This window comes from Siniperca chuatsi, linkage group LG1, assembly GCF_020085105.1.
Source record: "Siniperca chuatsi isolate FFG_IHB_CAS linkage group LG1, ASM2008510v1, whole genome shotgun sequence".
Taxonomy (NCBI): domain Eukaryota; kingdom Metazoa; phylum Chordata; class Actinopteri; order Centrarchiformes; family Sinipercidae; genus Siniperca; species Siniperca chuatsi.
The window spans coordinates 27,014,753-27,041,843 of record NC_058042.1 but is presented as its reverse complement, the minus strand read 5'-3'; the positions used below and the strand labels follow the sequence as shown (position 1 = coordinate 27,041,843).

Sequence of the window (27,091 nt, the reverse complement as noted above, 5' to 3'; positions counted from 1 at the left end):
AACAGGTTTGGGTGAAGCTGAGGACTTAAATAATAGCAGGAGTGGTATTGAACCTTTTCGAAGAAGATCAAATGCAGCTTTCATTAGTTTAGTACAGCGCCGGGGCTCATTGATGACTTGTCAGACAGTCTTCCCTTCAATACGCAGCGAGAGGCTCTAAAAATCATCCTTTTACTGAGCCCTCTCGGCTGTAAATTCAGCCCAGCTCAATACTGCTCCCCCCCCAAACCTCCATTATTTCTTACCATGGATTAACCCTATGCTGCTGATCAAAAGGAAGCTTCTCCGTGTATCTGCTCAGGCCTAGACCGGTCCATCCATTAGCCACTCATAATGAAATCTTCAACTTATTATTATGGAAAAATCCATTGTTTGTCCACAGGTACCATATTTAGTGGGAGAGCATGATCTTCCGGAGGATTAAGGAAATGCTTCAGGGGGTTTTGCTGCTCTTCAGAGGGAAGGAGGAAGGGGGTGATGGGGGTGGGAAAGGGGAGGGGTGAGATTGCCTCACAAAATCAGGGGTCTTATGCACCTTTTGTGGGGTGAGACTGTTTCCAATTAAGACAGCATGTGCCGCACAATATCACATTGTCACGCAGTAAACAGAGCTCTGCTTCCCACAGAAATAGGATTGCATCCCCCTTTAGGGGCTAATGACTGTGTCACTGTCCTATTTTCCTGCACTGTCTGAACAACTTAATATAGACATAACCTGAACAAGCATCAAAGCATGCTGAACTAGCATGAGACACTGATCATATTTAGGCACAGTGTTCAAGAGGTGACCTGTGCATGACTATGATCCTTACTCATTGTCATTGCATTAGCCTGCCCTTGTGTTTGAAGTGTACTTACAGTAAATATGATACATACACCAGGGCTAAAAGCTTTACATAAAACTGTCTTCAAAGAGCATATTAACCCATCTTTGTTTACAAGAGACAAGACGGAGAAAAAGACAATTTGGCACAATGGTCGTAAAATGCTGCGCTCCCCACCTCGCTGGCATGCACACACACACACACACCAGCATGCACTCTGCAGACATAACGCAGACACAAGGCTAAATCACTTGGGACAGGAGCATTTAAGACGGAGTGTCACATTTCTATGTAATAAATAGCAGAGATTGATTTGACCTCCCAGCCAGGTCCTGCAGTTTAATTATACACAAGTTAAGAAAAATGGAAGCTCTCATTCTCTGGGGATCCCTTGGAAGGAAATCAGATAGCCTGTTGTGGGTTTAAGGGCCGCAGCAGTCCAGCAGTGTCAATATGGCCCTGCTATCAGGCGGCCCTCCTCTCTACCAGCTCCTACAGCAAGATGAGAGGATCAGAGAGAAGCAAGCCCCAAACATCTCCAGCTGTTACCTCAGCTCTGGGTACAGAGACGAGCAACGGAGAGGAGAGGAAGGTCAAAGGGTTTCTGTTACTGTTTCTTCTGGGACAACAGACCTATCTTTTGCATTATCCACAGTAACCTCATATTCCAAATATAGCCTTTTTCCCACCATTTGCTTTAGAGGGCAACATGAACTGTCATCCATTTATAAGCTGACTAATTAAAAATTCAATGAAGAGAAAGGTACAGACAGTGGACTTTTCAGTGAATTTGCCACAGATCTGTCTTCTCGGGAGCTGCCCTGAGGATGGGAAATGAGAGTAGACACCAGCAGGTGTAAAATAAGATCCCAATTTTGAGCACATCACCAGAAGGCAAATGGCTTCTTCCTCTTCTACAGCACATATCTGCAACCTTAAACAGGGGGCGGTGTCTCTGTAAGCACTTACAGTGACATGAGGGGAGGAAATTGTCTGAGACACAGCACAAAAATGTATGTATGTCTGGCACCCAGCTGCAGGATGAAGCTCCTGAAACACACTGTCTGCCATACAGTATACCACACTATATACCAACAACGCCTGGCTAACTTAACACTGTTTTAAGCCACGCACCTGTGCCTCTCATTGACCGAGTGAACATAATATCAGAGACTGAACTCAGAAGCATAGCAAGAGAAAGTGGTCCACCTCAACAAGAGCACAAATACACAGAAGCCGTTCCCAAACAGCAACATGTGGAGCCCATAAAAACCACATCCTATTTAGAGTAATTATATTGCTACAGCCACATGTATTATCAGTGACGCAACACGTAGTGACAACATCTTGAAAATATGTCAGCCACACCAAACAGGAGCCAACTCCAGTTTCCATTACAGGGTTAGTGAGAGCTACAATTACAAGTGAGGAATATGAATGACTATGTCAAAAGTTGAAAGAGTTATCTATGTATCTATCTATCTCTCTGCCTGCCAAACACCTACTGGACATGAACTCCTACCACCTTTAATGGCACTACTCATTGATGTGCTTGTGCTTTCACCTCTCAAAGTAACTACATGTATGTGCATGTCAGCAGGACATGCAACAAAAATGTCTAATTACACAAAATGCCAAAATATTAACTTTCTATTATGTGATTCAACAATGATATAGCCTCATTATCAGGGAAATAAGTAAGTGTCTTTCATTTTGAACACAGTTTACACACCGTTAACACTGCAGGAAATGCTGGAATGCTGTGAACACATTGGCCTGTATTGACTACCCAGCTTGCTCTCCTCTCAGCTCTGCAGAACAGAGGGAAACCAGCCAGTGATGAACGATGGCAGCACAGTCAATGAAAAATCAACTGGGAAGCACAAAGCTCTTAATGCTCAGCCATATTGGCTGCTGACGGGAGCAAATAACATCAGCATAGCACTTACAGAGACCAATCATACATTTCCACCAGCAATGACACAGGTTCTGGACCGCAATAAATTCTATCCCCTGATTAAACAGTAAATTCTGCATGCCTATCAGGGTCCCATTAAGTGGGGGGCTGCTTTCAAAAACATCATTAATCAAGCGAGAGATATGGTGCGAAATATCAGTCATCGATTGTAACTGCTTATGACAGTTTACACAGCTTTATATCTGCAGGGAGTGCTCGCTGATCTATCAATTACCAGCAGCCCTTACCGCATGCTAATTGTGCATTTTCCCCTCTAATGCATTTGCACTGTTATCTTATAGGCTAATGAAACCAAACAAATCAATAAATATAAATTATACATGCAAAGATGTACTGCTGTGAACATAAAGCCTCTAATTAATTGCACTTGATTAATTTATATACTTTAATTATCTCTCCTAGCTGCAGATGGCATAAATATCTGGACAATCTGCTTATTGCTATGTCAGTCATAAAACGGCAGACGCAGTGAAACTATTAGGTGAGGCTAGCTTTGTCACTGGAAAACACACAGTTGCTGACATAAAAAAGCCTTGCCTCTGAATAATTTAAAGAGAGCAAATTGCCAGACAATGCAGGGCTTAGGACTGTTGTAATTTCTTTGCTGGTTTGTTGTGGTGAGTAGTATGTCCATTTTGCATGAGCAGAGCAAAACTCACCACTACATTTTTAGTAACCATTCTTTGTTTTCTTTTCTCTAAATGGTTGGGCTGACACATTTAGGCAATTTCTCTGTACAAAAGCAATTGTGGGTAAAATGAAACACAGCATCACATAGGGAAAGTCATATCTACTGAAACTCATATGTACTGTGCAATGTGTCTGCAGAACTTCCCCCCATTTTGTATACAATAAAATTTTAATTAAGTCACATTATTGAAAACAGTTATGACTGTTAATTTTACCCATAATTCCTTCACCAGCAAGTGTGTGTGTATGCATGTGTGTGCTATGAGTTGTGGGTGCTGTTTAAAACCTTTAGTTAATTGGTAAACAGTCTGTTAGCATTCTTCATTTAAAGCAATTGCTACACATAGCCCCAAGCTAACAAGCTTGAGGGAAAATCAGCATCCACGAGTTTCAAACCAGTTTAAGGGACGCCTTTAGACAATATTACTGGTGTCTGGTGAAGAAAAACAACACTAAAATGACAATACAATGTAGCAAATTGAATGCAGCCACATTGAAAAGCAGTGTTATGATACTGGAAATGTACTGCAACAAGAAGAAAGTTAAGTATGAAGTGGAATTGGCCAAATAACTTGCCTTCCAAGGGTGCACGAGGGGAAAGATAGCGAGGCTTCTGGGGGTTTACATCTTGATGCTGCTAATGAGGGTGTTTTTAGTATAATTACCCCAACAGGGTGCTTGGCAGTATAATTACCAGAAAGACATTACAGAGGAACATTAGTGTGTCCAGGTACAGTAAATATGTCGAGATACAAGGTGACGAGGTCTGCTCTTTTTCTGAAGCTGGATCTTTTCTAAACAATCTGTTATTTTTCCCCACATGTGCCAAACTGTGCCGGGGTAAATTACAGTTACAATTTATCCTTGAAACAATAACAGGTTCCCTGATAATGCTTTACACTTAAACATTTTTAAATGTTGAACTGCAAAATGGCTGTGGGTGAACAGTTGAATTTGCAAGGGGTCCAGTTTTTAGATGTGTGGCGTTCTTTTTTTTATAAAAAAATACCAGAGTCAAGTGGGAGTCCAAACAATCAAGATTTTATGGCTGACACTCAAATTGCAGCAAATCAGCTGCCCACAGTTGAAGGTACTTTATGAAGTAAGCGAATACCTGGCAGGGATGTCTAGCACTTTTGTGTAGGCGACTCCAGACATATAGTTTAGACCACATAAATGCCACAATGCCTGTAAAAACACCTGGACTTTTTGGCCCCAACTTCAAACATTGCCATTTACGCAATTTACTCGTACAGACCTTTCATGTGGTCAGATTTTTCACACACACACACAAAAAAGAATCTCATCCTATCATAGCTGAATGTGTGGCATCTGAATGTAGTATGAAGTATGGAGTTGTTATATGTACACTACTTGCAGATGTGTGAATGCAGGTCAGTCCTTTCTTACTGTCCAGTGGAGATTGTACTGTTTTATTGTTGTTTATACACAGGTAAGTGGGATGAACTGGGAAAAAACACTGGAAAAAAATATTGCAGCTCACACAGGATGTCTAACATAAAACAAATGTTACAAACAGATAAACCCTATTGGAATTTAGTATGGATATCCTTTCATTAGGGCTTGAAATACTAAAAGTTGATGTGTCAATATACAGTATATCCACTCCCCATTTGTCTCTCACTTTGCATCATATATTGTCCTTGTACTTGGTCCTTGTGTGCTGTAAAATTCTGAAAACAATCAATGTACATCCATGTTAAATTCCTCTAATTTTGTTGTATTTGATAAGTAAATTGATCAGTTCAAATACTGTATAACTCCTATTTGACCATACATCCACAACCACAACCATATGAACAGAATTTGGGGATAGAACCACAATTTCTCAGACATTGTGTCTTTACTTTATCTTCCCTCCCCTCAGTGCCGACACTTTTAATCATCCCGATATGATTTAGTCACTTTTAGCCAATAATGATCATGGAAGGAGCATCATTTGGGAGGAGGTGATCAATCAGAGGCTCATTCAGCTTTAATTCATGTAGATGCACACCTAATACTCATTACAAAGATGCAATTTCCAGCCAGTCAACGTAGATTAATGGGGAACCATCTCTCCTAGTGTTTCTTTGTGCAGTGCCATGCCTCCAGCAGGATGGATGACTTTCATACCGACAGAACTGGTCCACAGGCTCATTTATTTAATAGACATGTTTATGACAAACTGGTTAGCTGAAATCATATTCATCACGGAGTAATCAAAATGACACAGAGTGTCAGTTTTTCTTCTAATTTTATCGTTTTGGTTTGGATTTGAGGCCCAAATGTTTCCATCCCATATGTTTTCAGAAAAGTACAACGCTGCAACAGAAAATGTTGGTCATTTCTGTTTCCTTACATTCATCATGACCTGAACAATTTCATTTCAGAACTCTGCATATCCATTTTAAACATTTCACTTCCCTAATTTAATTTGTTATATAAAAAAAAAATCCTCCAAAGAATAATGTGCTGCGTATAAAGTGCTGTGGATTGCAACTATTTACGATTCAGGACACCAAGCCTTTTGTTTTGACAACTTGCCCCAATTATCAGGGTAACTGTTAGGAAGAAGTATTAGTAAGATTTAAGAACCATTTATAAAAACAACTCATATGAGCGTGTGTGTGTGTGTCTACACACACTTTTAGCATTGTGTCCCTCCTTGGCAGAACTGCCAAACACAGATGGTCACACTTCTGCTCATCAAAGAGTCTCCTACTACTACTCCTACCAAGTAAAAGTTTTGGTTTCAGGTTTGGATTTGGCAAGGTTTTGAACATAATTTTGTTTGTTGTCAAAGCATAAAAAAATGTATTCTGAAAAACAAAACAACATCTGAAAAACTTAGCAACGTGTCTTTCCAGAAACAATGTAGTTACTTAATCCACAGACTAACATTGTAACATTAAACCTTAATGTGAACCATTTTCATCAGAAAAGCTAAATGAAATCTTATTTGACCACATTATTCTTGTATTTTATGTTGTATGTTGAGCTTACATAACATAATTGCTATTAACAAGAACCTAATATTTTATTATTTATTTATTTTTCTCTTTAAACCTACAGTATTGCTATGTCAACTTATGCAAATAATTTCCATTTACAATAAGTCTACCCAGGGTCCTAATGAGTAGATACAAATGAGCATTGGGATTTTCTTCAAATACAAATTAAACTTAATTAAATAAAGAGGAATACACTACCATGCTGAATTAGTTAATTAGGCTGAAAATGGCAGTACATTCCCCTTGAGTATTTCACACACTTTCAGCATTATTTTAAAATGATTTCCATCTCCAGGTCAGAGACTGTAAGAGACAGAAGAGGAGAAAAAAAGATGAACGAGAGAAAACCCAGAAAATCTATGAATTGTGCAATCTAATAGACACTTGAAGGCTGAAATCGTCATGTTCCTGCTGCAGCTTTGATTTCCCTCATATCAGCTGCCAGCTGGTGGCATGGCTGAGGGGGGAATTACAGCGTGTGGCGAGCCCGTCCTGAGGAGCTCCAGGTGGCTGGAGTTGAGCAGTGCTGCCCTGGGCTGTGTCACTGGCTGTGGGTTGGACCAGCATCCCTGTCCATGGCCCACCCCTTCCTCTTCCCTATATCCTCCTTCTCCCTCAGCTGACCCAGCCATCCATCCTGCATTAATTGGGTTTGGTGCTGGAATCCCCCTCTCACGGCACATGCTCACGTCCAACCGCCAGCCGTAAAGACAAGCATGTTTAGCGCAACAATTATGATAATTGCTGCAGAGCACTCAGCTAAGGGAATAAGCAAATCTGATTAAGGGCCCTTCTGCATGATCAAATATTAATCTGATGTGTCTTCACTCCGACCTGGCTTGGAACATAAGAAGCTCTTATGGTCTTATGCATTAACAGATTTGCACAGGCTGAACTCATAGCAACTAATAATATTGGACATGCAAGGCAGAGCGCTGAGGAAACCTTCCAGGAGCAGAATCCACTTACAATAAAACTAAATAAAAATAGCAAAGATAAGAATCAGACTAAGCTTTATGACGACTCAATTATTGCATATTTCTAATTCTCAGAACCACCTGTTGAACTGGACTGAATACAACATGCTGTTCTATACCTTTTATTTAGCTTTGTTTCTGCTATATGTAACTGACCACAAACATTCACACACAGGCACATAGTTCCACCTGTGTCATTACAATAAGACTAATTCTTCATGTTTTTTTTTTGTTTTTTTTAGAGAAAATGAAAAATAAATTCACCGTGCAAATGTAGACCGATAGATAGACAGATAGATTAGATAGTTTTGAAAATAAAAAACATAAAATAGAAAACAGTCTGTCCCTTTTTTTACACGAATTCCTTCAAAGGAGTCTTGGTATGAAAATGAGATGTTTTTCATAAATTATCCAATGAATTAAATGTGAAATAACACAAGGTATTTTTACACAAACCACTAAAATGTTTTAATGTTTTATAGCTGCATTTTTTAAGATTTACAATCTATTTACGGTTAATTGCGGCAAATTAATTTTATAAAATGAGATCATGGTGTGACAGGGAAATAAAAATGAAATTCCTCAGTGAAGTGAGTTTGTCACCGTAGCACATTGCCGTTCCTCCAAGATGCTGCTTTTCAAAAATGGTGGCTGGAAAAACCAGTAAAAAATGTTTGTAAAAGTCTCTGCCAAAAGGTTGTAGTTAATCACTGTCGCAAAACTTGTTTATACAAAGTTTAGCAAGAAGAGGGTGTTAGCAAAAGACTTTCAAACTTTAAAACATTAGACAAGAACTGGGGGGGAAAATCCATAAAATGTATTTGAAAATTAATTTTAATTAATTTAAAATGATCAAAATCCAACTTCACACATCAGTGTGGAGTTGGTCAGATTTAACTTCCCAGCCTACAGTATAGAGTAGAGAGCAAGTAATAAACAAGATGGCCATGAACCAGACAGCAACTGGCAGCTTAAAGGAGATTAGAATAATATTAAATCAACACAAATACCCAGTATTTAACAACACAAAACAGCTTGTTAGAATCAATGGATTATGAATCTGGATTACATCTCTACACCCTCATTGCTGAGAGACTGTGCCTATGGGAGGGGGGGCTCCAGATGACCTAATCTACTTACAAAGCATATTTAACTCACTATGATTTATAAATAAGATAAGGCTTATTCCAAGGTCAAATCTTAATTCAAAACATATTGTTTACTCTGTTGGGCATTAGTGAAACAGATGTCCCTGCCACCCGCCGCTCCTCCCCAAATAAATACATTTTAGAATGAAAATAAAACAGAGTAACTGTGAGAGCGTGCAGGCCGTGTGTAATGGACAAGGAATGTAAAACTGAATAAACCACAGGACACACCAAATAACATTAATATATACAGTACAGTACCTGTACACAGTGCATAGCTGTACACAGGACCAGTGACGGGCAACTTTCAGAACACAAAGTGAGGGCTGTAAAATCAAAACATTAAACTTCATAACATAAACTGACTGATTTCTAATTAGACTTTTAATTAATTATACTAAATGTATGACTAATAATGTAAAGGCTATCATGGTGCTTAATCAAATTTTATGCATGCACTCATACCAGCTCTGGAGTCTAGGAATTCAGCATGCTCTCCGAGTTGAGATATTTACAACATTAGTCGACCTTCTTGTGCATTAGAGGTTTTTCAAGCACGTGAATCTTTGAATGTCAAACTGTAAATTCATTTTCACCACCTTTTTATTATTGAATCTCTAAAGTGATACACAGTAATCCACTAACGCCATGCATTTCATTTAGGGTATACTTCTGTGAAACAAGTCTAAGGCTGTTTGTGAGAATGATCCTTCTTAACTAATATGAGATTAACCCAGATGCTCTGCGCAGGAATAAAAACACGCTCACTGCTAGCTTGATGGTAAATGCATAGAACTACCATAAATTGGTAACAGTGCAAGGCTATATACAGTTAGAATAAAAATAGGGCATAGTCTGTACAATTCCTGACTATTTAGGAGCAGTGGGCAGCTGTAGTGAAGCAGCCAGCGACAACTGTTCAAGGCAAATGTAAGAGTATTCCAAAAACCCAACATGCGTGCATGTCTTTTTCTGTGGGGGAAACCAATCTGAGGGAACTCACACATACATGAGGAGATGATACAAACTCCACACAGAAAGGAGAAGTTTTAAACCAGGGAGAATGCTAACTACTGATGAGTCATGTGCTGGCAGGGTTGTAATTCTGCTGGGCCATGGAAAAGCATTCATGTACAGTGCACACAGAAGTAAAAAAAAAAAAGAAAAAAGAAAGAAAGAAGGAAAAGCATTATCCACAGACCCATTTAAAAAAATAATAACACTGCAGCTTTTTGCGGTAACACATTAATCTTAGAGGAATATACTGTCTACTGTCTGTCTACTAAAATGTCTTAAAATTGAATGATTGGAATGCAAAAGAAATAATCTCAACAGCGACTGGAGTGGCTTGATCTGCTCACTATACTACAACAGTGACCAACATACAGACAGAGCCACCAGTGCAGCAGGACCAAACAATCTGTAAAACATAAAACACACTGAGAAAGTAACTATAACAAGTTGTAGAATTAAGTCAGAATGACCCCACTGGCATACAATGTGTAGAATTTACTCTTATATTTATATCTAAGATTTAGACAATGGCCACAGAAAACACTGATAAGCTTCCGATCAGAATTGTATATTGGGAAAACTCCAGTCAACAGTTTAATCATCATTCTACATCATCTGTGCTCATGACCTCCCAGCCTGTTATTTGGCTGCAAGTAACCATAGTAACAAAACGGATGCTTTACACTACGTTAATGGTTAAGCTCACTTACAATTTAACAAACACAGTTTAGCCAGTGATCACATTAGCCAAAACCAGTGAAAACAGATGACAATATTCTGTGTTTTGTTCTGTGTTAATTGGTGGTGGTTTAAGTGTGGTAATGTAATGTACTCAGTCGTTTTAAAAAACTTCCCGTTACACTGTTCTTTGCCTTACATATAAGCATTTAGAAAAGCAATTTAAAGAAATGTGATATTTAGTAATACCATCTCTCTTTTTTAATAATGGAACACTTGTTAATCTAACAAAGTGTCACGAAACCAGAGGAGTGAGCTCATGTTTGGCCAGAGAGGAACAGTATGTTATTCTTCTCCTTTGAGTAGAGCAGGCCTCACTACTGTCAGCCTGTGGTCATTCCACAGCCCAATCTAAACACTGAAATGGGAGAGGAGATTGAGTATTTTCATGGCACGCTGCATTGCACCCTGACACCACCTGACTGACCAGTGTTAGAGTGACCACACAGCTCATCTGCCTGCATGGGGGAAGGTCAGTAATCCTTCCTGGATGCTCTAGGAAGAGTGACAGCTCCGAGGCGGAGTATACCACATGTGACCATATGCGAACAGAAGACTGCTTTTCTGCTACCTACGCATGTCTCTTGTTCTGTCCTCTTACACAATTGGATTATAGCAGTACCCCTCTAATTCTGAACAGTTCCCAAAGATTTAATATGCTACTGGAATTTGATATATGACTTAATTTAGATGGAAACCTCATGACATGCGGCTTGTGACCTCCTGTTGAAACACTCGTTAACTCTTTGTGAGCATATTAATGCTTTTGGACCTGTACATGAAGAATTATCAAGCTTTATGAAGTTTTATTTGTTGTAGTTACAATACGGCTAAAAAAATCAGAGCAACAGCATTACATAAACATTTAAATGTGAGTTTATTAAGTTTCTAGTTTCAAATGCATCGATTGCTTATATATTATCGCATGTATTGTTTGAGATGAACATTTCTGGTCAATTTTAAATGAGCAACAAACTTCACTGCATGGCTATATCCGAGTTTATTCCATAAACAATCTCCTTTATTAAATTTCCCTTTATTTCTCTGTTAAGTATTTTTAACACAATTACTAGAAAATATTAGTTTATGAAACATAGTTGTGAAACTGGCTAATTGTGAGAATGTGTATTACATTACATGCTAGCAATAATCTGTCTTTTACTCCTTCATGCACTCATTCCTGCTATGCGTGATTTGCTTAAAACTAATGTAACTTTTAGGACTAAGCAAAAATAACTTGAGGTTAGGCCTAGTACTCATTTGAAAAGGGAACAAACATAGCATTAAGAATGAAATGTATTAACTATGTCCAACCCCTATTATTAACAACACCATTATTAATACTGGTAATACTGGTATAATTCTGTAATCAATGGAGGTGTGCTGCTACAAGTGGCTGAGGTTTATTTGCACTTTGGTGCACATGGAGCCCGGGCAGGTGCACACAACCCTCTGTGGGGTATCAGGTATCCCCTTGGCCTAGGCCTCTCCCATTTGTCATGGTGAATGAGTGGTCTGCCTGACTGCACTTTCTCATTCCATTTCCTCCCAGGCTGCACTGAGGCCCTACCACCCACTGTACGCTGTCATTTCTTTAACCCCTTTTCCATTCACATGAAGTGTGGGCAATAATGCTCTCTCACATTCCTCCTTTCAATAGCTTACACGCAACAGTCCCCCCCCCAAACCCACCACACACACACACTCACACACCTCTCCTCCTGGTCACCTCCCCTGATGGTGTGAAAATCAAATTTTATCCATTTGACAAGTCACAGGTGTTCTATAAAAGACACTGACTCAATAATAATAATGCTAATAATAATAATTAAAAGAACTCCAACAAAAGTTAAAAAAGGAGAAGAATAATTTAAATACTCATTTTAAATATATTATGACTATGACATCAACATAACCTGTTTCTTCAATTAGGAACAACAAGGCCCTGTCAGATGCTCATAAGCTTAATTATTAACCTCTTTACAAGAAATCCAGCATGCTCTCTCCTCTCAGTCCACTTATAAAGAAGGATGTTAGCGCTGCTCTTACTTACGTCCATAATGCCTCCCACCAGCCATGCTAGCTGTGATATTTGGCCCAGCCATCCTACCCACCATGTTCCACAACAGTAAAAGCCCCAATGCTGAGCCCACCGGCACCTTCTCTGCAACTGTAAGAGGCAACTGGAATGGAAAACATTGTCTGTTCCTACTCAGCGAGGGGAAAAAAGAGCAAGAGCACAAGTAAGGATAATTGCAGAACACCCCGAGCTCATCCTATAAAGAAACTTTGCTTTTTTCCTTTTTTTCCTGCAAAAAGAAAATCAGGAAATCTCCACTTATTTCAACAAACATTTGCCTCAACCCAGGAACTAAGCCGGACTTTTTTTTTTCTTTTTAAAAGTGTGCGGAGTATGTCTGTGGGAGACTGGGAGAGCATATGTTGTCTAGCTCCACTGTAGATGCAGCACCATCTGCTGGCAACAAGAGAGTCAAAGAAAAGAATGGAAAAGAAGCAGGGAGGAAAAGTTTGAGAAAGATGGGTCCAGAGGGAGTATTTCCCGTTTAATACCCACTTGGGTCACTCATTCTATATGTATTCATGGTACTGTTTGGTGCTTTGGATAAAAACACCTACATGACTGAATAAGGAAGACCCAGACAGTGGAAACAAGTACTGTATGTCAGCATCATGATTCAACTTCAAATCACTAACTTGGAGAGGTAAAAGTTCATGGAGGCCTCTTCCTCACATCACATTCATAACTCTGACCACGAGACATATGAACAACCTTTTTGGTTCTTGCCCTCATTTCCTTCAGTGGATCCCGTGGACAACTAATAACGAGTTAATCAGCCTGATTGCACATTCATCACTGTGATCTGTTTCTTTTTTGCAGCTGACGAGGGGAAGCATGTTTTACTTGGGAAATGAAATATTTGGTGACCTGTTGCTTTTGCCCTTCCACTGGAGGTAGAGGCCCTACAGCTGAGTAAACAGCAGGGCTGCATAGTGGACAGGTAACAACTAGTGCCCAATCTCCTCAGCACTGACCAATAAAACCAATGTTACCCGGGACACAGGGCTCATAACTGAAATTAAAATATGGTGTTTTTTCTTTTCTCTCAAACAAAACAATGAATTGGGGCATTTGAGCTGGTCTCATCTATGACTTTCACTTAAGCCTCAGCCGTAACCTTACATCTTCCTTAGCAATAGACTTTGTGAGGTAATGCACGGTTTTTGTTCCTATAAGTCAGTGATCTATCTGTTATACTCTTGATGTGGTCAATGAATGGACACATTTGTTATACTAGTGTGCTAAGTCCCATCGCACTGAGAGACGTTCAGAACGATGAAGAGATTCTGCTGTGGTCCTCCTCAGTAAACCCACATCTCATACACCACAGCCAAAGAACTTGAAGGAGAATTAAGATCTTTACTCTGGGTCTATTCAGCTAACTTCAAAGACTGATATGAAAACCAACAAGACCAGAGGGCTCAGGAGATGTTGGGAAAATAAGGAGAATCAATATCTTTGAGAGAGGAAAGTGGGGGAATTATGTAAATGTATTATTCAAGTTCAGTTAGGGAGATGTCTACTTTTTTTTCCCTGCGGTAACGTCCAACAAGTAACTAAACAACATCACCTCTGAGATTTGTAAAGATCTGTTGCTCCAGCAATGTTTGCATTACTGACTCATTGCAGAGAGGTAATTTATGAGGGTGTAAATAGACAAAGGCATCAGAGGCAATGATGCATGTTAATCCTGATGTGGCTGAATCCAACATGCAGTGCTTCTGCAATATACCCCTTTACAATCAGGAGAGCAGGATTCAATATTTTAAGCAACAAAGCTTAAAATCTAACAAGCTGACATTTACCACACCTCAAAGCATTTAAGATTTAAAAAAAAGAAGCGCACAAGTCAGATTTGTTGTCTATGTGGAATGTGACAACACATTTTTTTCAACCATATGTTCACAGTCCTTTTGCTAAACACAACTCAATCCTTTATGAACATAATAAGGTGTAAGATACACCTGAAGACCGAGGGCCCCATGTATATCATGGAGGTGTTAAACATGGCATACTAAATATCTAATTTTGTTCATAGAGCACCTGTTTGCAACCACTTTTCTTGCGGTGCTTTTTTGATTGGTACTTACAAAAATAACATTTCCCTGTTAAAAACACCAAAAGTAAAATTCATCATGATTACATCTTGAGCTTCTGTGTACAATTAGAAGTTTAGGATTGATGAAGATAGATTGGTTGTGCCTGATCAAGGTCTATTGAATTCTTACCTCTCAGCCATCCTCAAATGACCAGTCAGCACTAATGCATCCATATTGTGTCTATAAGTGTGAATTGATTTATATTGCTGCAAAGCATCCCAAGACATTGAAAGAGCACCATTGGAACCCAATACCAATTATATATGTTTGTTTCTGGGGAAATGGCCACTCAGTACATTGGATCAATGTGGACATCAAAAGGTCAGAGCAATACATTTCTGCTGAAAAGTTAGTGTGCCATCAAGCAGCTCATCTGCCAGCCTCCAACCTTCTCCTGATTGGAAGTGAGGTGCAATAAAGATGGACCGATAGATTTACATAGGTTTCTAGCAAGCACTATGCTCCTTTCCCAGTTTCCAGAGCAGTTAGTGAAATTAATTAATATGCTAAAGTCTGCTGAAGGCTACTCATCAACACCCATACTGTAAATATACCAGCAGTATATAAACATAATATATACTATATATATATAATAAGAAGTACTGGGATTAAATGAGGCCATGTCTGAGCCTGACTTGAATGGGAGGCTTTGATAATGAGGCATGATAGGCATGGGCAGCCTCAGTAGTCTTACACATACTCCTCTAAACTGAGAGTACTGTAACCCTCCCCATAGGAGCAGGGCCTATCGATATTCATATGCAAATCTAATTAAAGACCATATTAATTGCCTGGGCCTGAATGCCCCTGCTGAAACCAACACCTGGCAAGCCTGCAGAGAGGATATCCTTATGCAAGCATGCCTTATAGATTGTTGCTTTTTTTCCCTTTTTACTGCTCATGCCTCTGAGGACCTTTTGAATCCATATTAATTTCCTCTCTGGCAGTTATGTGGGCAGGGTATGAACTGTGCTATTTCACTTTTAATCTGTCAGTAATTTAGTAATGTGTAAACTAATTATGCAGCAATATTAATGTAATTGGTTCTGGGAGCTGTTCAAAAAAATCAATGTGTTTGCAGAGAATGCAGTAAATTGCATTGGGTTATTATAATCATGTGTCAAGTGCTGATTATGTTATGAAACTAAAAAGTAGATGTCAGCCACAGGTCAATACAGCTCAGCTCCATAAAATCTATGGCTCTCCATTCATTAATTTGAAAGGAGTCAGTGAGCACCGTCTCTCCTTCCTACTCCCACCACTTGCCTATCAACTTCCTGTATACACAGTATGATAGAGAGAGCCTCAAGGTAAATAACAGAGAATACAATAAAATAGTTTCTTTACATGAAACAAATCGGACATACAAGCTGGTTTACAAACTACCAAATCATCTCCTCTTGAAAATGATTCTTACCGTCTGCAGATGTCATTAGCATCAATTCTGCATGGCATTTAAAACTAAAATGAGAAATTCAAGTCTGTTTGCATGATGATATAATCAATACAGAACATAAAGCAATCTGAAAGACCAAAGGGACACCGGGAAAAAAAAGAGTGAGAGGTATTAGAGGCAACAAGACTGAATTATAGAGAAAATAGGTGATGCAAATTTGAAAATGTGATGTACAAAAAAGGAAAAATAAATTATGTGCATCTGGATGAAAAAGCAGAGACTGATTGTTGACAAATTTTGTCTGATGTTTGTATCCACACACAAAGAGTAAGAAAGTCAAGACAAAGAATTACTTTTGGGACTGCCAAATTCACTGGGTTATAAAGTCCCAGATGACACACAAGTTGCCCATAATATATAAAGGCTAAGATAATTAGGAAATCAGTTCCTATAAACAGAAAAAACACAACCGTTTAAAAGTTTACACGAATGGAAATGGATTACCATGCACTTAAACATGATACTTTGTTGTTTGATGAGACTGGCACAGAATACTGTGGGACTGAACGACGTCTTAATGCAGCAGTGAGTGAGCTGACTCGCCATCTCTGGTAGCAATTACAGCTGTCAAGGGTTATGATTGATAGCCTTTGTTTACAGTGTTTAAAAGGGGAGACAGATTTCAAAACATCATTTTGGTGTACACATAAATAATTGGGTTTAACCTGAATGTTAATATGGAGTAAAGACTTTTGCAATTGCACCAAAAGGTTCAATAATCAACCAGCAATAACATTTCCCATCTTTACCATGAAATTATGTCCGTTTTATATACCCACTCATACATCTTAACTTGACAGGTTTCAGCCAACTGTGACGATTACTGGAGGTAAATACAGTGCTTATGTCAACTTAACTGTACGTACTCATCAAGGGAGTGGTTTGGACTTTCCTCTTCTGAAAATGATTAAAATGAAACATCTTGAAAATAGAGCGTATGCATTTTTAACTGCCTGCAATATGTCATCTTAGGAAAGCACAATTTCCAGTTGCAGGATGATTTCAAATAGGGAGACAAAGAAGGAGAGTTTAATTTACAATAAAAATTAAATCTATGCAAATCTACTTTGATTCTGATTTTAGTTTCATATGCCAGAAATGTTACTTTGAAAAATATCTGGAGGCAAATCTTTTCTTGGCCTTTTCCCTTTGTGAAAACAAACCAACTGTTTGTAAAATGTCTGCCTCCCTGTCTTGATACGTCTCAGACATGTTTGGCTGACACCAGAGTCAATGAGTCGATTGAAGCTTGTATTCCACAGAGAAGGCATTTAGATGAGACTCAGAGCCATACTGTGAACAAGGAGCACGTCTTTCTGTGACTCCAGCAATGGATTTTTGTTGTTCTATAGCTGGCAAAGAGCCTTGAGATCCACAACCCCTCCATCACCCCATTTCTGTCTTTATTCCTTTATCTTACTCACTCTCTCAGGCTGCTGCTATATATATATATATATATATATATATATATATATATATATGTGAGTACAACGAAAATGGTGAGTGGTTTCATGATTGTTATGGACCACACAAAGAGCAGGTGCCTAATAGGGTCAGTAGGTCAGTACTGTGCTCTCGATAAATGCTATGTCACATGCAGGTGTTCTATGGTGGGTGGACAAAAAAAAAACTTTAACTTTAAAATGTAATGATAAACAGTGAGAAACTTCTACCAAGTGGAGCTAAAAATAAAAAAAACGTAGCTGTAATAAACTTCACTTTAACAAGTTGGGGCCCTATGAGATTACACACCCAGAGGCTATCTCACCATCTCAACAAGCTTGTTTGTTCTAAATGGATCTTTTCATTATTCATTTATGGATTTATTTCTCCCCTTGATCAACATTAAAAATAAAACATAACGCCTAAAAAAAGAGCTTATATTGTCCATCTCAGGAAATGGACATTGTCAGTATAAAGACAAACACATATAACTAATTTAACAAACACTCAGACTTTGATATACAGTATGGCCATAATGAACTTGTCTTCCCAGGGAAAAACCAATGCCTGTTTTTCTGAGCCAAGCAGCATTAGTGGCAGTTTTTTTTTTTTTTTTAAATAGTGGTGGTGGATCCCAAGTGCTTCTCTCAGGTCCTGAGTGGCTGAGCTGCGGGTTAGCCAGCACTACTGAAACATCCTTTCACTCCCAAATCACACTAAACCTCTCTCCTGTTTAACAAATTGCCTGAACCACAGAATTCCTTGTCTGGGGAAGGCTTGATCAAGCTTTGAAGTCTGCAGGTCAGTCTAAGGCCAGCATTTGAAGTCACTGCTGTAGTTGGACTGAGCTGATTTTCTCTGGTGAAGGCAAAAGAATACATTGCAAGCAAAGACACTGTAACAGTACACATTCCATTTTCAATAGTTCACTTCCTTAAATATAGTTTGAGTTGAATTAATCGAAATCTTTGTGATTAATTACAGGGGCAATGGTCACAGATAAAGAAGACTGTCGAATCCTTTCAGTCAACTTCAGTGGCAGCAATAGTGGTATGGTTAGGCAGTGGTGGAGGAAGTATTCAGATCTTTTACTTAAGTACTAATACCACATTGTAAATATACTCTGTTACAAGTAAAAGTCCTGCATTGAAAATGTTACTTAAGAAAAAGTATGTAAGTATAATCAGGAAAATGTACTTAAAGTATTAAAAGTAAAAGTACTCAATGCAGAAAAATGGCCCTTTTGCCTTTTATAGTGTATCATTAGATTATTATTACTCCTGCATTAATGTAAAAGCAGGATTTTACTGTTATAGTTGAAGTGGAGCTAATTTTTAACTAGTTTATATCGGACTGCAACTAACGATTATTTTCATTATATATTCATCTGCTGATTATTTTCTTGATTAATTGATCGATTGTTTGAATTGTAAAACTTCAGAAATTAATGATAAATGCCGTCACAATTAGCCCAAAGTGACACCTTCACAATGCTTGTTTTGTCCAACCAATTTGTCTACATTTGCCTCACATTTGTGAAGTAGTTGCCATGAAAAATGTTTTTGCTTAAAAAAATGACAAATGATTATCAAAATAGTTGGCAATTGACCTTTTAAAATCCAGAATAGAATTTAAAATCCTTCTCCTCACCTACAAAGCTTTTAATGGCCAGGCACCATCATATCTTAAAGAGCTCATAGTACCTTATTACCCCACTAGAACACTGCGCTCCCAGGATACAGGGTTACTTGTGGTTCCTAGAGTCTCCCAAAGTAGAATAAGAGCCAGAGCCTTCAGTTTTTAAGCTCCTCTCCTGTGGAATCAGGTCCCAGATAGGTTTCGGGAGGCAGACACCATCTCCACATTTAAGAGTAGGCTTAAGACTTTCCTCTATGATAAAGCTTATAGTTAGGGTTGGCTTGGGTGAGTTCTGAACCATCCCTTAGTTATGCTGCTATAGGCCTAGACTTCCGGAAGACTTCCCATGATACACCTCTCTCCTCCTCTCCCTCTCCATCTGTAAGCATTTTTATCCCATTAATGCATTTTACTAACTCGACATCTTCTCTATCCTGTAGTTTCGTTTCTCTCCTCTCTCCTTCTGTCACTTTCAGCAGTAATTTCTACCTCTGGAGCTGCAGAGTCTGGATCCTTGTGTGGGCCACCTGCTGCCCCCGTGTTCCTGCTCGACAACTGCTACTACAGTTGTTGTTATTGGCCTTGTTACTATTATTGTCATTATTATTCCTATGACTATTATTCCAATTATAATTACTTTATTAATATTAATATTACCACAACCATTACATTATTACTATTTTAAAATTATAAGTGGAATTTGCATTGTGCCCCACCCCCTTCTCTCTCTGCCCTCTCTCTCTCTCTCTCTCTCTCTCTCTCTCTCTCTCTCTCTCTCTCTCTCTCTCTCTCTCTCTCTCTCTCTCTCTCTCTCTCTCTCTCTCTCTCTCTCTCTCTCTCTCTCTCTCTCTCTCTCTCTCTCTCTCAACCCAACAGGGCAGCGGAGGATGGCCGCCCACCATTGAGTCTGGTTTTGGCCGAGGTTTCTGCCTGTTTAACGGAAGTTTTTCCTTGCCACTGTCGCCTAGTGCTTGCTCATAGTGGGATTTGTTGGGTCTCTGTAAATAATATTATAAAGAGTACGTTCCAGACCTGCTCTATGGGAAAAGTGCAATGAGATAACTTCTGTTATGAATTGGTGCTATACAAATAAAATTGAATTGAATACATTTTTGTCATTTCTGTACGTGTCAGTTCTTTAACAAGGTGAGAACTAAGCAAACAGAGAGCAGCAGAACAGCCTGGCGGTTAACCACTTGGCACAAGTTTGATACCCAGTCCCACCAAGTCTGGTATCGAGATGCTTAAACAACGTCCCACCAAGGGTAGGTTGCTATTATTGTTGAGACTTAGAAATTTTGAGTGTTAGGTCTGACTTTTCAAATCACAATCTAATAAATACTTGAGCAGCATTAGAACTTATGAACTCTTATGAACCGAACATATTGTATTTCTACCTGAATATATATTCACAGCTGCAGCCTACATACAAGGGAGTGTTTTCATAACTCACAATGACACATGTGCTGTAGCCATCCAAATAACAGTCACGAGGCAAAGGTTGCCTAAGCCATTTACTCTCTCACTGGTTGCTGGGCATGGAGCGCACAGTCCCTGGGTGAATGATTCGCTTATGGCAGAGCTGGTCAAGCAGGGAATGATTCGTGAGAGCTAAGGTCACAGGCAGATGATGAGGCTAATTAATCTTCCTTTGCACTCTACTCGCTAATTATTTGCTTCCGTCATTATGCCCCTAATTCCACCTCACCCTTCTGAACTGATGTAGCTCACCTCGACCTCCCGCCTGTAGCTAAAGAAACAGCACATAAATTTGTATTTAAGGTGAACATGGTTGCAAGAAATGGAATCACATAGCTTTATTTGTGACAGCTGTTTGAGAAAAAGTGAAATATCACTTCGAGCCACCCTGACCCAGCACCCTCCCGCTTCCATTGGCTACGATGAAGTGTTAAAAATGCTCTTCTTCGCACCACATCACTTACAGCAGGAAATCGCACAAAAAAAAGAGTGGAAGGAGGAAAATGGGTGGAGGGAGGAGAATCTAAGTGACTCATTAATTCTACATAATCACTCTTTCAGACACTTTTCTGACACTTCCTCTGTGTTTGCTTCATACTGTTAACAAGCCAGCCTGCATGAGCCTGCCAGCAGCAGTTAGCAGCAGCTTCAGATGGTAGTGATGGTTGGGTACTCAACATAAGGGAAGTGAGACAGAGACAGGCAGTCACAGAGCCAGGGGATAAAGAACGCTGGAGTAGCAGGAGAAGGCAGGCTGAAGACCCCAGGGCTCAAACAGAGCTAGATTTACCCTTATGTGCTAGTCTAGAGGAGCCATGGTCATTGATCGAGGCTGGAGAGCCATGGAAGCCGCCATTTAGGCTGGAGCAATACAACTGTGCTGGTATTGATTGATGAGGCTGGTCCTGTTAATATTATTTATGGTAGAGGGGCTACACAGCTCTCTGGCAGAGTAAGCCCCCCCATAATAAGTGGTAATTGATGGCATGGGAGGCCAAGGCTCCCTTACCCTGCCTTCCCCCTATTCACTGACCCCAGTCCTGTGAAAGTCAGATGGATTGCCTCTAACACAGTTATGATTGATATTATCAGATTACATAACCCGCTACAGAAACCTTGTGGGCCTACTCAAGTGGGCACATTGATTTTTGATTAGGACGCCACTCAACACATCTTGGAAGGAGCTGGGAAAATATATCCTGCAGATCAGGCTGCTTCTCAAGAGAAGGGATGTTTTCCATTGTGTCAGTGGGTCTCCAACAGTGTGTGTATATTATATATATATATACACACACACACACACACACACAACTCATGGGTGATACAAAATGTTTCCATAACAGTCAGTCTAACAATTATGTTGTTCTCATTCCAAAGTGAAGCAAATTTTTATCACAGCAATGACTCCAATCAGATCATGTCATCGTCAGTATGGTTTTGAAATAGTTTTTAAAACTGATGGAATTTGTTGACATATTATTTGTGTTTTAATGCGTTTGTCCAACATCTTTGCCTTTACTGAACTGAGCAGCTAGAAGCTATAGGGTTAGCAGAGCAGGTCACCATGATGGAAGCTTTTTATCATAATCAAACTGACACTGGATTTAACCTTGTAATCAAAACATCTTTTCTTTGTGCAGGGAGAATATGCGGCACGGCAGTTCTAAAAATCACTAGAAGGCAAAACTGATCATTTTCACTAGTAAATTTAATTTTACAATAAAATAAATGTAAATTTTCATCTCTCATCTGCTTATGTGACCACTTTGTTAAAATGCATTTAAAATGAAAATTCAAAGTGATGAAAAGAAGAGGTTTTAATGCATGAACACTAACTGCTATAGAATTAAAGTTACACATACTTACTTTAACAATATACTCCTGGCTGCAGAACAGGGGTGGCAGGTTTCTAAAAGTACCTGTGCAGTAAATGGCTCGACTGTTGCGTGACCAAGCTCAATTACTGTGAACAGATGGACAACATCCAGCAGATCTCAATGGCTTTCTGTGAGTCAGACACAATTTTCATTTAGTAGGATGAAATCAAAATATGTATGAAAAACATATTAGTGTTTCCCTAGAGGCTCACCTCAGTTTGCACATGTACATGGTGTTAAGGTGACGGTCGAGAGAGGGGCATATGTGTACCTGCGAATGTGTGATGCAGGCTGTGATTAATGTCTCTTCATGACTTTTCTGACACTTCTGGCGTAATGGCTCCTTATTTTAGAAATGGCTAATTATCATTTCATTTCACTTAAGAATTTTGTCATTGCAATTTTTTCCTGACTAGCAGGTCATATTCAGCATGAGAGCTGCCTGGTATATGGAAAAATAGCGAGGATGGTGGAAAACTAAAAGCTTGTTATGTACCCATGAAATCTTAAATTTTCAGTTTGATGGCAATTGAATACAGACAGCAAAAAAGGATCAGTGAGGCAGCTGTGTAAAGTGACTTCTGGCTGACCAGAAGGAGAGGGAACAAGGCTGGAGTTATGTATCTACGAAATACATCTTGACGTAGGGGCTGGGGTACAGAATGACCTGGTCTGCTTGTTCAAAACAACAATATTTCCAGATTCTACAGGGGTGACGTGAAATGAAAACAACACAAGGTTAAAGAAAACCTATGGAGTTATTTTAGTTACATGGTTTATCTTGGTTGTCAACACACTATTACTTGTCAGCTCAAAATAAAATTAGATGAAAAGCAAGAGAATGCAACAAAAGATCATATACAGTATAACTTAAATATCTTAAAATATGCAGGAGTTTTGATGCTGTTTTTAACTGTCAAACGCAAAATGTTGTGTTATGGAATGTTATGCTGTGGAAGACTGGGATGACTGCACAAGAGAAAATGTATTATGTTTATTTCTTTACAGATGGTTGTTACAATATAAACAGACTGCTGACAGTGTTGCCTCCATTTCATTTACTGTATAAAATGAGGACTGCAGCTGAGGGATGATAAGAACCCCTGCCTGTACTGTTTTGCATTGGGTCAATAAATTCAAAGATAAATTAGAACAGACTTGTAAATATGATAATAACAAATTGTTCCTCTTGTGCACTTCCCTCATTGTTTTATTGCATGTGTGGGCAATCTTCCAGATAGAGTTGAATTGATTTGTTTAATGATCTTCAATCCCTTCAACGCTTTTCCCTCATTCTCTAACAGCCTGCCTCTAACCCCTCAGCATCTAACACCCTAACCCCCTGCCTCTTTATCCCACCCTCACCCTCATCAGCACAGAGTAAAGCTGTGGATATGAACATTATGAGCTTTGGGTTCAAAACATAATGGTTCACAAATCAGCCACTATGGATTTTCTGCTACTCTAATCAATAGCTGCTGGAAGGGGGTCATGATTTCTAGCTTTCAGATATACTCCTACTCCTAATTCATATCAGTGAGGCTGTTGAGGCATACTTGCTGTATTCTTGCCATTGCACTTTTATGGTGAGTTGTGAATACTCTTACCCTATAGCTGAGGCTTTTCACAAATCTCCAACAAGTTCAAATAAATCATTAGTCATCTGGCTGTCTCTGTAATCCTTTACCAACAAGTCATGCAATGCTATATTTGCCTACATCCTTTAAGATTCACTATTCAAAGTTAATTATTTTAATATAGAGAATCTCTCAAGGTCCCCTTTGCCACAGAAATATGGTGGAACCAGTGTGTGTGCAAAAAGTATGAGTTCATGTTCTGATAGGCACATGCTGGGCCCAGTTACATAATTTTGGACATGCAAGCTGCCACGCAGCAACACGCAGCCATGAAAAGCATGTTGCAATCCTGGTAGCAAAATAAACAAGTATTGCTTACTGTATTTGTCTTATTATTGCTAATAGATGCAATGACCATCTCATATCAACTGATAGGGCACATTGGACCCATTAAAGTCCACATCAAATCAAAATTGTGTTCATAAAATTTTGGCATGAAGGTCAGTTATGTTTTAGTCTTTTCATATAATGATTGTCGATAACAAACATTTTATTTGTTTTCATGTGAGCAAAAGTACTCATCTTTTAAGGTGTAATGCATGGGTTGTAAACTATGTTTACAACAATGTACTGAATGTAAAGGACATTGACAAGTATTATTGGTACAACTAGTAAAACTACAACTGCTGCTGCTGCTACAACAACAACTACTACTACTGCAACTACTACACTGTTACAAATACTACCAGTACAGCTACTGATACTGCTCAACTACAGTATATGAATAGCAGTTCTTGCCATAAACGTGTGAGCTTATGACCAAACTGTTCCCAGCATGACTTGGAGTCCTTGTCTACCTACATGATGGCCAAACAGCAAAGAGAAACACAGGGCTGTTCACTTCAGGACAGCCTCACATGATTAATGACCTCCAATTAGGGCCTGGATGGCAGGTTTCATGGGTTCCTACTGCCCACACCGCCCCCAACCAATGATAATCTCTCTCAGGCATGCCTCAACAGCTCAACTCCCCTACATCAACAACATCCCAAACTGGGACAAGCCTCTCTGCTGTCCAGATAGGACAGGGCCCAGCGTTACTCTCCTCTTCCTAACATCTGTAGGGTGATATCATTTTATTTCACTGGATTACAGAGCTAAGACACATTCACATTAAGGATGTCTGAAGTGGTTTGATAGACCTTTTAGGGGAAGAGTGGTTTGCTCCTTTTGTTCTTATGTAGAGCCATTGATTGGTTTTTCCATTCTGGGCTACTGTAGAAACATGGCGGTGCAACATGGCGACACAGAAGGGGACCCGCTCCCTCTGTAGATAAAAACAGCTTATTCTAAGGTAATGAAAACACATCGATTCTTATTTTCAGGTGATTATACAGTAAATGAAAACATACTTGTGAATATTATAGTACATTTCTGCCAATAGATCCTCCTAAATGTACTGGACATACTGTACATACTGGACCTTTAAGTAACAATAGAATTGTTATATGTTTTGTGATCTAGAAAACCCAATTCCAGTGCAAATGTTCTCCTCATCATCGTTGATCTCTATCACAAAGTGAATAAAAGAACATAAATATGATTACTTCACCCACTGGAAGTATTTGTAGCAGGGCTGCTGGAATAACTTAATAGGGAAGGATAGATCCTGCTTCATAATCACACTATTTTGCTGCAAAACATAAATCTCTTCTTTCAAGTGAATTGAGGTGCAGTTTGACCATGTATGATGATACATGAGAAAGAATAAAATAATTTGATATTCCGCTGTTATCGTCAGGTTTTTTTTTACCAGTTTAGGAAGCCCTGCAATCAGTAGATTCTTGTTCTTATTGCCCCATTTGTGTCAAGCATAGAGCCCAACAGGAGCCACAACCTCTTTTAAAATGCCAATGTGCTCACCATCAATTTAAATACAAACCACTCACACTGTGAACACCTGTGATGGGACTTTGGTGATTACATTTCATGTTCACTTGGTGCAAAGCATAGAGGTGTATTATTTAACATTAAATATTCAGTGGAAAATACTGCCGTTGAAATTTTTACTAGTGTAGCACCATTACTGTACCATTTGCAATTCATTGAATGGCCACTTGAGGCTGGCTCCAAAAGCGAGCCAATCCCAATAGACCCCCATGTAAAAATGCCTAATTTTACAGCAGAAATAAACATGTTTGCAGCCTGGTACAAAAATCGGTTTTGGTCACTTTGGTCACTGCTAATTTCCCCGTTCATGACAACTGTGAAGGGGGTGAATTTTTATATAACTCACCTGTTTAAATTATATTAAGGCTTAAAGTTATGCAAGATTAAGGACGCGGCCGCATTGAGTGACAGGTGGGTGCCCTCTCAGGGCAGCAACCAGGCTTCTTTCGGCTCCACCTCTTTGCCCATTTTTGGATTAGCCAGAGTCAGGCATTGCCAAGATGGTGATGTTGGAGATTGTTTCTGCAGAAATGACACAAACAAATAACATGCGCTTTTACTCCTTTACACATTATAATTTTCAATTTTTTTTATTACTATTACTGACATTGCTTTGTTGCATTGTTTCTAATGTGCCATTTGTGGCATTTTTGGGGTTTTAGCACTTTGTTGCTGTTTTGTTGTTTTTCTTAGTGATGTAATTGATAATGACTCATGTGGTTGTATTGAAAAGCTCCCATGTCTGATATGTATGTGAATGTATGAATGTACAATAAAGGATGGTTGTGTTGCTAAATAACAGCAGAGAGCATGTGTGCCAAGGAAGCCTGCTTTAGATTTTAAAAAGTCCACTTATCAGTCTGTATCAGTCTTAATGAGTATTGTATTCTGTTCCACAAGGAACTTTCATTTGGGCAACATGCTGCCTGCAGGAATCAGCACGGGCCTGGAAGAACCACTTCTGTTCATGGAGTTTTGACTCTGACTTAGCCCTCCAAAACCACTCTGTTATTAAGGCCTGGAAAAGGCTTCAATGGGTGGGGGAAAGGGAAAAAAAATCTGAAAACAATTAAACACAAACCGCATTTGTACTTGGAAAGGAGTGGCTG

The 27,091-nt window shown here is 39.2% G+C and overlaps 2 long non-coding RNA genes across 4 annotated transcripts in view; both read right to left on the bottom strand.

Moving 5' to 3' along the window:
• The window catches only part of LOC122863308, a 29,272-nt gene extending 6,577 nt beyond the window's left edge, over positions 1-22,695 (bottom strand). Inside the window, exons 1-2 of the long non-coding RNA XR_006374988.1 lie at positions 22,668-22,695; positions 22,445-22,541 (exon numbers count right to left, since the gene is read on the bottom strand). This is a non-coding gene — a long non-coding RNA (uncharacterized LOC122863308). The remainder of the gene's footprint in view (positions 1-22,444; positions 22,542-22,667) is intronic.
• Positions 1-27,091, bottom strand: part of LOC122863235 — a 62,107-nt gene that overhangs the window by 16,347 nt on the left and 18,669 nt on the right. The window contains exons 3-4 of one of the 3 annotated variants that reach the window (XR_006374959.1): positions 26,329-26,504; positions 23,903-25,359 (exon numbers count right to left, since the gene is read on the bottom strand). The exons of 1 other annotated variant lie outside the window; for it this stretch is intronic. This is a non-coding gene — a long non-coding RNA (uncharacterized LOC122863235). Of the gene's footprint in view, positions 1-23,902; positions 25,360-26,328; positions 26,505-27,091 lie in introns of those variants that run through there. One more of the 3 variants, XR_006374980.1, reaches the window with a different exon arrangement.